Genomic DNA, 11,482 nt, shown 5'->3' on the forward strand with positions numbered 1-11,482 from the left:
CTGGGGCTGCGACGGCTGTAGGACTGAGGAGAAGAATGGAGAGGAATTGAGTCTGAGGACTACAATCATAATTTATCAATTTATCTAATAAGCAAGAATCACTAACAGTCATCTAAATTCATAATCATCAATATATCTAATAAGCATCAATTTATCTAAACCAATTAGCATCAGTGTATCTAAAACTATATTAAAACTGGAAATACTAATGACAGAGAGGAGACGACGATGTGAGGGATGAGCAACGAGGGAGGATTGGATGGAGGTGCTGCAACGGGTTGGAGGGAGGGGATGGGACAGGTTGAGAGAGGGAGACAGCAGCATTGTTAGGGTTGAATGAGTTGAGTGAAAAGATGAGAAGAGCGAGAGGAAAGAGAGTGACGACAAAGGGTAATTAGGGTTTCTGAACACACACACACACACACACACACACACACACACACACACACACACACACATATGGGTAGGAAATGGGTATGCTTTTAAAAGTGACAAAAAAGTCACGCTTTAAAAGCGTGCCAATTGATATCTTTAGGCTATGCTTTTGAAGTGTGGCAATAAAAAGCATGGCGACAGGATTTAAAAAATGTAATCGTAATGTAACTCTATTAGTACGCTTAAAAAGCGTGTCTGTTGCTCTCTATGGCCAGGCTTTTGAAGCGTGGCAAAAAAACATGGCCAAATCTCTAAGCAATCGCCACCCTCATAAAAGCGTGGCCATTGACCCCTTTCCGGCATGCTTTTGAAGTGTGGCAAGAAAAAGCGTGGCCAAATCTCTAATCAATCGCCGCCCTTATAAAAGTGTGGCCATTGACTCCTTTTGGCCACACTTTTAAAGCGTGGCAAGAAAAAAGCATGGCGACAGGCCTTTTTTTTTGTAGTGTACAATTTTTTTTTTTGCTTAAATAAATGAAAGTTGACAAACTTGCTAATGATTCACATGTTTAAACAAATAATTAGAAGCACAATGTTATTATGGAACAAAGAATCAATATTATTAACCCCAGAAGAATGGAGTCATGGAGAAAATATTTGTTATTGCATTAGTAAGCGGGGTTTGAGCTTGCAAGAGGTTGTGGATTTTAGAAAGAACCCTATCACCTGTAATCTAGCAAGCTCATGAGTCCAATAGTTGACTTTTTTGAAGCTTGAGAACTTATTTGTACTCAAACTTTTTACCAATAGGTCATTTTAACAACGTCATAGAAATCTCACTTTTACAACATCCATGTTCAGATAATTTTGTCTCGTTACATGCTTAAATGGATTGGGGGACCTCAATGTCTCATGTTTCAAAGGGTAAGGAATGATTTTATATTTTTCAATATTGAGGGATGAATTTGTCCTCATCTTAAAAAGTTAGGGACGTATATGTCCTTTTCTCAAAATTATTTTATAGAATATATGAGTTTTAAATTATAATTATATTAATGTTCAAATTATTTTTTAAAAATTAACTAGAATATATTTTTTGTATATTTATAGTATTGTTTTACAAATTTTTAATATGTATTTTATATTTTAAAATATATTATATGAATAACTAATTTAATTAGTCTTTTATTTATATAATCTAATAAAAGAAATATACCAATTTAATGCAATATAACTATAACATTAATATCATTTAATTTAGACCTAAATAGTATTTAGAGTAGATATTCTTTTCGGCCTCTGTCCTCTTTAAAAATAGACAAGCAGCTTCCTAATGTTCAGCAAATGATAAATCAACCCCTCTCTATCTCTTTCGTTAGACAATTAGGCCCTTTCATAGCTTTCTCCGTTCATAGTTAATGGAAAAAGCTTACGTGTAACATTATGCTAGTGACGTGGTCTACACACATCTTACGTGGAGACATGCCTATTTGTTGGGACCATTAAGCCCTTGCCTATTCAACTATCTTCCACCCCTCCCCCTTTCTTGAGCCTTAACACAGGCAACAACCATGAGTGATTCAAAGCAATCTTTAACATCTCACAATATAAGCTAAAGTACTATTAAATATATAAAAAAATTACTTTTGAAACTTAAAAAAAGTAGATTGTCTACTTCAATTTGATTATTATTCTAATATACAGCTTTCACACTTCAAAATCAGTGAAATTTGGTAGAATGAAACTTCACTTCTTTTATTTAGTTATGTTGATATAGGATTTAGGTTAATGCTAAGTCATATACATGAGAACATAATTACCATTTATTTTGAATATCTAAAAAGCAATGCCATGTAAAAATATCACAAAACTAGAGCAATACCAAAGCTAATAGAAAATGGGTCTAACCTCCCAATCAAGCATAGCATCTTGGTTGATCCCTTTTCTACCTTGCTTGTAGTACAAAGATGCAACATCATTGGACCCATTCAAGTGCATCCCTCTGGCACTTTGTAATCAAACGAAGGGGAACTCTTCAACGTCTTCCTCTTCCCACCATCCAAATTGGTGTCAGGATGGATTGAAAGAAGGGGAGGAGAGTGACCACTAGCCTCTAAAATGCATGACTCCATTCCCAGTGCCCTCACAATGTTTAAGAAACACTCAAAACCCGCCAAACACTCAGAATTAGAACCCTTGGCTCCACCAACTAGATTCGTCCGATAGTCTTTCTCCAGCCACAACATGTATGAGAGGTTGAAGATTGCTCTGGATCACTTATTATTGTTGCTTGTGTTAGGGTTCAAGAAGGGAGTGGGAGTGGGAGACAGTTCAAAACGCATGTTTCTCTTCCAAAAAAATACGTTGTTTTGCTGAGTTGCAGGGACTTAATGGTCCCAACGAACAAGCAAGTATCCACGTAGATGTGTCTAGGCTATGTTACTTGTTTAACGTTATACATCAGCTTTTTTCGTTAATTCTAAACAGAGAGAGCTACAGAAAGACTTAATTGTCTAACAAAAGAGACAGAAATGAGCCAATTTGTTCTTCTTCAAAATATTAGAAAACGAGTACATGGACTAAAAAAATATTTACTCTATGTTGTGATATAGATGGATGGATGCCCATTTAATAACTTGTGATTTTCTTCAAAGAATGGGCAACTCAATTTTTCTAAAGTGAATGGTTTAAGTTCTCAAAATAAACTACACTTAATGGAGTTTGAAAAAGTAAGCTTTATACGTATATAAATAGAAAAGCATAAGTCTGAGATATACACACCACCAATATATAAAACACTCCTCTTTCTTTCTTTTACATATACACTACTACATATATTAGTAAATGTATTTATGAATCATCTCTACTATATTGAGATAATAATTTGGTGAATATTAATACTAGAGTCCTCTATTTATACTTCTTTATTTTATATTTATTTTTTTCTTATTTATTTATTTTACAACACGTTATCAGCACGAGGCTCTAATCAAAATTTAGGAAGACTCAAGTAATAAATTTTGATTATGTCAAAGCTCTCTCATCTTGAATTTAATGTTCTTGATATATCTAAAAATAACTACTTATCATAGATATTAGATGCCAAAATTTATCTTGATTCAATGGATCTTGGAGATACCATTAAGGCTGAAAATAAAGCATCCCAGAAGAATAAAGTCAAAGCCATGATCTTCCTTCGTCGTCATCTTGACGAAGGATTGAAAAATGAATATCTCACACTAAAAGATCCTGCAGATATATGGAAAATCTTGATAAAAGGTATAATCATCAAAAGATAGTGATACTTCCTCAAGCCCGATATGAGTGGGTGGATACACTTGCATCTATAGGATTTTAAATCCATAAATGAATACAATTTAGTAATGTTCCAAATTACCTCACGAATGAAATTATATGGGAAAAAGATAACTAATAATGACATGTTAGAGAAAAATTTCTCAACCTTCCATGCCTCAAATGTGCTCCTGCAGTAGCGGTATCGAGAAAAAGAATTTAAAAATATTATGAGCTAATTTCTTGCCTTCTTGTTGCTGAACGTAACAATAAATTGCTCTTAAAAATCATGAATTGTATCCAGCTGGCACTGCCCTATTTCCTGAAGCAAATGCGGCAAATTATAACCCTAGAAGAAGTAAATGGCAAGGCTTTGGTAATAAGAAAAATTATGAAAGGAACAAAAATTATGTTCACAAGAAAGAGTCTCACCAGAAGTGGGATAAAGAAAGAAATAATAGGCAAAATAAATCAATAGAGAATAAATATTTCCGTTGTGGTGGAAAGGGTCATTGGTTATGTACTTGTTGTTCTCCAAGACACTTAGTTGACTTTTATCAAACATCTTAGAAAAAGGATGACAAAGAAAATGAAGCAAATTTTATTTCAAATGATGTTGCTGAAAATTACATTACTCATTATGAAGTATCTGATTTCTTTGAAGATCCTGAAGGAAATATTAGTTATATAATCAATGATGGAAAAGTTTAATATTTTGGTTCGTTAAGTACTTATGTATATAAATAATGTAAGAAACTTCTTGTTAAGTTTTATTTCCTATGTATTTGAATTTCAAGTATGATGTATATAAATAATATTTAATATAATATTAATATTTATGTTTAAGAATTTCAGAATCACTAAATGTGTTAAATTCTATAATAATAATAATAATAATAATAATAATAATAATAATAATAATAATAATAATAATAATAATAATAATAATAATAATAATAATAATAATATTTTTAGTTATAATGTTACTTAGACAAACAGTTCCAATTAGGAATACAATTTTACTGTGTATGTACCTTTATTTATTTTATGATCTTATTATTATTATTTGTCTTTGAAAAAAATGACAATGACATATAATGAAGATGTTTGCCTTGTGGATAGTGCAAGTTTGCATACTATTCGCAAAAGTAATATATATTTACTCATCTTGTACCAAAAGAAAAATGTGTTAATACAATTATTGGCTCAGACAATGTGATAAAAGGCTCCGGAAGAGCTATAATTTTATTTTCTGGAGGAACAAAATTCATAATAAATAATGCATTATTATCTACTAAGCCTTTAAGGAACTCGTTGAGTTTCAAAGATATTTGCCGAAATGGATATCATATTGAAACCATGAATGAGAAAAATCATGAGTACTTATATATCACAACTCATGATTCAAATAAAAAGGTTATATTAGAAAGGTTACCAACACTTTCATCTGGGTTATATTATACTAAACTCAATGCAATTGAATCACATACCATTGTAAACCAAAAGTTTACTAACCCAAATTAATTCATGATCGATTGGGTCATCTCGGAATAACCATGATGCGAAAAATTATTGAAAGTTCTCATAGACATTTACTAAAAAATCAGAAGATTCTTAAATCTAGTGAATTTTGTTATACTGCATGTTCTCAAGGAAAGCTAATTTTAAGACCATCACTAGTAAAGATTGGATTTGAGTCTCCTAAATTCCTAGAAAGGATTCAAGGCGATATATGTGGACTGATTCATTCACCATGTGGATTTTTTAGATATTTTATAGTCTTATAAGACGCATCTTCGAGATGGTCACAGGTGTACTTATTCTCTTCTTGCAAATTGGCGTTTACGAGATTACTTGCTCAAATTATTCGATTAAAAGTATAGTTTCTAGAAAATCCAATCAAAATAATTCGTTTTGATAATGCTGGTGAATTCAGCTCTCAAGCTTTCGATGCTTATTGTACGGCCAATGGTATAAGTGTTGAATATCGAGTAGCTCATGTTCATACACAAATTGGACTAGTAGAGTCACTTATTAAGAGGCTCTAATTGATTGCTAGACCTTTACTTATGAGAACAAATCTCCCAACCTCTGCTTGGGAGCATTCTATTTTACATATCGCAAGACTTATTCGCTTAAGGCCAGCAAGTTACCATCAATTCTCTCCTCTACAATTAGCTTTTGGCCAGTAGCCAAATGTTTCCCATTTAAGAATATTTGGGTGTGCGATATTTGTTCCAATTGCCCCACCTTCTCGCACCAAAATAGGACTCCAAAGAAAATTGGAGATTTATGTGGGATATGATTCTCCCTCTATAGTGAGGTATCTTGAGATACAAATAGGAGATGTGTTTAAAGCTCGATTTGCAGATTGTCATTTTAATGAATCAATGTTTCTATCATTGGGGGAGGGGAGAGGACAAGTCATTTGAGAAAAAACTTAATTGGAATGTATCATCGTTAATGCATCTAGACCCACGATGAGGACAATGTGAACTAGAAGTTCAAAAGATTATATATTTGCAAAGAATAGCAAATGAATAGCCTGATGTATTTTCTGATACGAAAAGGATAACTAAATCCTATATACCAGTTGAAAATTCCCCAACTCGAATTAATGTTCTAGTCGGACAAATGGCCACCGAAACAGATTCACGTCAAAAGCATGATAGGCCTCTCGGTTTTAAAGACAAAAATCGTCGAAAAAGAAAAGAGGTAAATACTATTCCTATTGAAAAAGATAAAGACATAGTAAAGACACCAGCAGTTGTCCAAAATTCTGATATAATTTTAACGCCAGAAGACGTTCAAGTATCTGAAAATTCTGAAAATTGTGAAAATAATGTGATCTCAATAAATTATATCTTTATAGGAGAAAAATGGAACCAAAATAAAATAATTGTCAATGAAATATTTATATATAATGTGATATTACACATCATGCATGAAAGTAAGAATCTTGAGCCAAGAACAATCGAAGAATGTCGACAAAGGAATGATTTGCCAAAATGGGAAGAAGCTATGAAGGTTGAGTTAGACTCACTTGCAAAACGTGAAGTTTTTGAACTTGTAGTCCATACACCAGAAGATGTAAAACTTGTTAGATACAGATGGGTATCTATGGAAAAGCGTAATGAGAAAAATAAAGTTGTATGCTACAAAGCTCGACTTGTGGCACAAGCTTTTTTACAAAGGCCCAGTATAGATTATGAAGAAACATATTCCCCTACAGTAGATGTAATAACATTGCGTTATTTGGTCAGTTTATCCACATACCATAAACTACATATGCATTTAATAGATGTGGTGACAGCCTATTTATATGAATCATTAGATCGTGATATGTATATGAAAATTTCTGAAGGACTAAAGATATCTAAACCATCCAATGAATATTCGCATGGGTTATACTCAATCAAATTGAAAAGATCTTTATATGTTTCAAAGCAATCTCGACGAATGTGGTATATCGTCTTACTGAGTATCTGGCCAAAAACGGATTCAAGAATGATGATATCTGCCCATGTGTTTTCACAAAGAAATCTACATCTAGATTCATTATAATTGCTGTGTACGTTGATGATCTAAATATCATTGGAACTTTTGAAGAGATTTCAACAATTATAAAAGCTCTAAAAGAAGAGTTTGAGATGAAAGATCTTGGAAAGATTAAATTTTATCTCAGCCTGCAGATCGAGTATACAAATAATGGAATTTTTATTCATCAAACAACATACACAGAAAAGATCTTGAAGATATTTTATATAGATAAGTCACATCCATTAAGTATTCCAATGATCGTAAGATCTTTGGATGTGGAAAATGATCAATTCCGTCTTAAAGAAGAAAATGAAGATATCCTTGGTTATGAAGTACCATATCTTAGTGTCAATGGAGCACTAATGTATCTTGCTAATAATATACGACCTGACATATCATTTGCTGTGAATTTACTAGTAAGGTATAGTTTCTCTCCAACCAGAAGACATTGGAATGGAATTAAACAAATCTTTCGACAGTTGATATGGGACTGTCTTATCCATATGAATCCAAGCCACAATTAGTTGGTTATGAAGATGCATGATACTTCTCTGATCCACACAAAGGAAGATCTCAAACAGGATACCTATTCACATATGGTGATATAGCTATATCATGGAGATCCACAAAACAGACGATAGTAGCAACATCCTCTAATCATGCTGAAATACTAGCGATACATGAAGCCAGTCGCGAGTGCTTTTGGCTCAGGAGTTTAATCCAATATATTCTATCATCATGTGGACTGACTAATAGGAAAATAGCTCCAACTATTCTGTTTGAAAATAATACATCATGCATTGCTCAACTTAAAGGTGGATATATCAAAGGTGATAGAACAAAGCATATTTCTCCCAAATTCTTTTTCACTCATGACCTTCAAAATCAATGAACCATTGATGTCCAACAGATCCGCTCAAGCAATAATCTGACAGATTTATTTACAAAGTCACTTCCAAAATCCTCTTTTGAAAGGTTGGTACATCAAATTGGGATGCGCCGATTTTGAGATATTAAATAACGTTGACAAGGGGGGAGACTGTACTCTTTTTCCTTTGGTTAGGTTTTTGTTCTTATTAAGTTTTTCTTGACAAGGTTTTTAAAGAGACAGTCCTCATCACAAATGATATTGTACTCTTTTTCCTTCACTAAAATTTTTTATCCCATTAGATTTTTCTTTAATAAAGTTTTAATGAACCATAATGTTAAATGAACATTTAAGAAGGAGTGCTGTAATATGGATGGATGGATGCCCATTAATAACTTGTGATTTTCTTCAATAAATGAGCAACTCAATTTTGCTAAAATGAATGATTCAAGTTCTCAAAATGAATCGCACTTAATGGAGTTTGAAAAAATAAGTTTTATACGTATAAATAGGAAAGCATAAATCTAAAATATACACACTACTAATATATAAAACACTTTTTTTTCTCTTTTACATATATACAATATACACATTTTTATTTTTAATATTGGATTAACAATGGTGTTTTTTTTAATTGTGATCTACTGTAGTATTTTTCTAAAATGTGGAATGATTTAATTTACGGAGTATAAATCAAACCGTCTGATTTTTAAGTACAAAAACCGGACCGTCCGATTTGTGTTTAAAAAATTAAAAAAATTTGGAGTACACAAATGGGACGGTCCGATTTGGAGTCCGATTTGTGTACTCCAAATATTTTTAATTTTTAAACTCCAAATTCGATTTGTGTACCTTCCATAGTTTTAAAAAACACTAAAAATTACCACACTAAGGTATAACACTCATCTTCCTTCCATATCCAAATTTTTTAGCCTACAATATACTCCTACGTATATTAGTAAATATATATATTTTTTATTTATATTTATTTATTTATTTATTTTACAACAGTACAACACTCTAATATATATTTATTATAATTATACGAAAATTCCAGCGAGTCCTTATCAAAGATATACCAATGCCCAAATTTCATTCAACATCTATCCCTAATTTCTGTCTCATCTGTCCCTGTGGGGACCCAACTCCACTTGACCCCCAACCAGCGGCGCCATTGGTCTTTTACTTAGTTTCCAAGCTTACGCATCTCTCTCTCTCTCTCTCTCTCTCTCTCTCTCCATAAAACCAAAGCAAATAAACATAAACAAATCCAAACAACTCACTCTTACTTTTCACCGCGAAGAGCATTGTGCAATTTTGCCTTGCGAGGTCTCTCTCTTTTATAATCCCTTCTACTCCATTCCCTAACCTTCCCTTCTATTATTCCTGCTCCATACACCATACTTATCTCTAAGCTATCATCAGCAAAAACAAATAAAACTCAAACCACCCTCCAAAACCCAAGCTATTTGCACCAATCATAAACTCTCCTTTGGATCACTTTAAACTTAGTTTATATCAAAAGACGACCCAAAAATCCAAAAGAAGAAAAGAAAAGTAATGAATCACCCAGATCAATAACAGTACCTAAGAAGAATACGGGTTCGAGAAAACGCACCATGTTCTCGAAGCTTCATCAACAGCAGCACACCTTCCAACTCTCCCGAGAATGCCAAACCTCAGAAGACGATGACAGCAGGAGCAGCGGTGGGCCCACTCTCGGCCCGGGCCAAAAGCCAAACGCAACAGACGACGCCACTATCGAAGTCATTAGGCGTCCCAGGGGCCGTCCACCTGGCTCCAAAAACAAGCCCAAGCCTCCTCTCGTAATAACACGGGAGCCCGAGCCCGCCATGAGCCCATACATTCTCGAAATCCCCAGTGGAAACGACGTCGTTGAATCTATAGCTAGCTTCACACGACGCAAGAACTCAGGCCTCTGCATCCTCTCCGGTTCTGGAACCGTTTCCAACGTCACTCTCCGTCAACCGTCCAACGCCACCTCCCCCGGCGCCACTGTTACGTTCCACGGCCGCTTCGAAATACTCTCGATCTCCGCTACTTTTGTCCCTCACGCGCCGCCGCCTCCGGTTCCAAGTTCGTTCTCCATCTCTCTAGCCGGACCTCAGGGCCAGATCGTCGGCGGACTCGTCGCCGGCAAGCTGATCGCCGCCGGGATGGTGTACGTGGTTGCGGCGTCGTTCAGCAAAGCGGCGTACCACAGGCTGCAATCGTCGGAGGAAGAGGTCGCTGGTGGAGGTGGAGGAGGAGAGGTGCAGTCACCGCCGGTTTCTGCTGCGACGGAGAGCGGGAGTGGTGGCGGCGGCGGAGGGGGACACGTGGCGGTTGGAGATCAGTCCTGTGGAGTTGGAATCATGTACAGCGGTCACCTTCCTTCCGATGTGATTTGGGCTCCAACGGCAAGACCACCATTTTGATTTTATACGTCGAAATCACTTTCATTGTGGCTAATTGTCTATTGTGAACTGTTTTAGATTGGACGATTTTTATTTTTCATTTTTTTATGTTTTTACTTTAGTTTAATTGCTAATTGATTTAGTGTTTTTTTTAGCTGGGGTTTTAAATTTCTATTAGAAACAGTTTTTTTTTCTCCTTTTGTGGCTTCTTTTGGTGCACGATCAGATAATCGGTTGAAGTGTTACTTGTTAAATACTCTTTACATCTAACCAGTGATCTTCGAGTTTTCTGCTGAATCCCGAAATAGTTAGATTCTGAGTAGGATTAGTTGAGTGCGAGTATAGTGCTTAATTAATTACTATTACGTAGTATGGAGTTTCTCCTCTTACTCTTATTTGTTATCTGCAGCCTTTTAGGAGCTAAATCTTCGCTTTGTTCTGACGTTTCTATTAAAATAATTCTACTACTGACAAGAAGAAAACGGCACGTTACATGTGCTAAGTTATCATTATTTAAAAATATTTCACGATCGTCTTTCATATTCTATAGTCTATACATATCCTAGTTCATTTAAGATTCTGTAATTTAATGTGAAGTATGTCATGCCAATTGCCGTATTTGGAATGTAGCTTTTTTTAGTTTTATGCTGATATTTCCTAATTTGGCAATCTAAAGATTAATTTTTTACAAATTTAAACTTTATTTAAGAGTATGTTATTTTTTCAACGGATTGTTGCAATTTGCAATTTGCAAATAACATTTTTTTTTTCATATTTAGCTTTTTCTTTTGACAGGTTAAGAAAAGAGATAATAAAATGTTAGACTGTTTTAATTAACTAAATTAAATTATAATTTAAAAAGCAGAAATTGAGCACGGGTTTAATCCAAAACGACTGTGATTCATACATTGATATCGTATTCGTAGCATACTATCATTAATAATTTTGCCTTATTTCCTTCTTTAGATTTTGCTTGCATTGGGTGAAA

The 11,482-nt window shown here is 34.2% G+C and overlaps 1 pseudogene across 1 annotated transcript; it reads left to right on the forward strand.

The window, feature by feature from the left end:
- The first annotated feature begins 9,266 nt into the window (after positions 1–9,266).
- On the forward strand, positions 9,267–10,748 carry LOC107609981 (AT-hook motif nuclear-localized protein 17 pseudogene; annotated as a pseudogene). The gene has a single exon (XR_015892412.1). The product of XR_015892412.1 is annotated as an AT-hook motif nuclear-localized protein 17 pseudogene (transcript).
- The last annotated feature ends 734 nt before the right edge of the window (positions 10,749–11,482 follow it).

Source organism: Arachis ipaensis, chromosome B7 (assembly GCF_059453495.1).
Source record: "Arachis ipaensis isolate K30076 ecotype BB chromosome B7, ASM5945349v1, whole genome shotgun sequence".
NCBI classification, from domain to species: domain Eukaryota; kingdom Viridiplantae; phylum Streptophyta; class Magnoliopsida; order Fabales; family Fabaceae; genus Arachis; species Arachis ipaensis.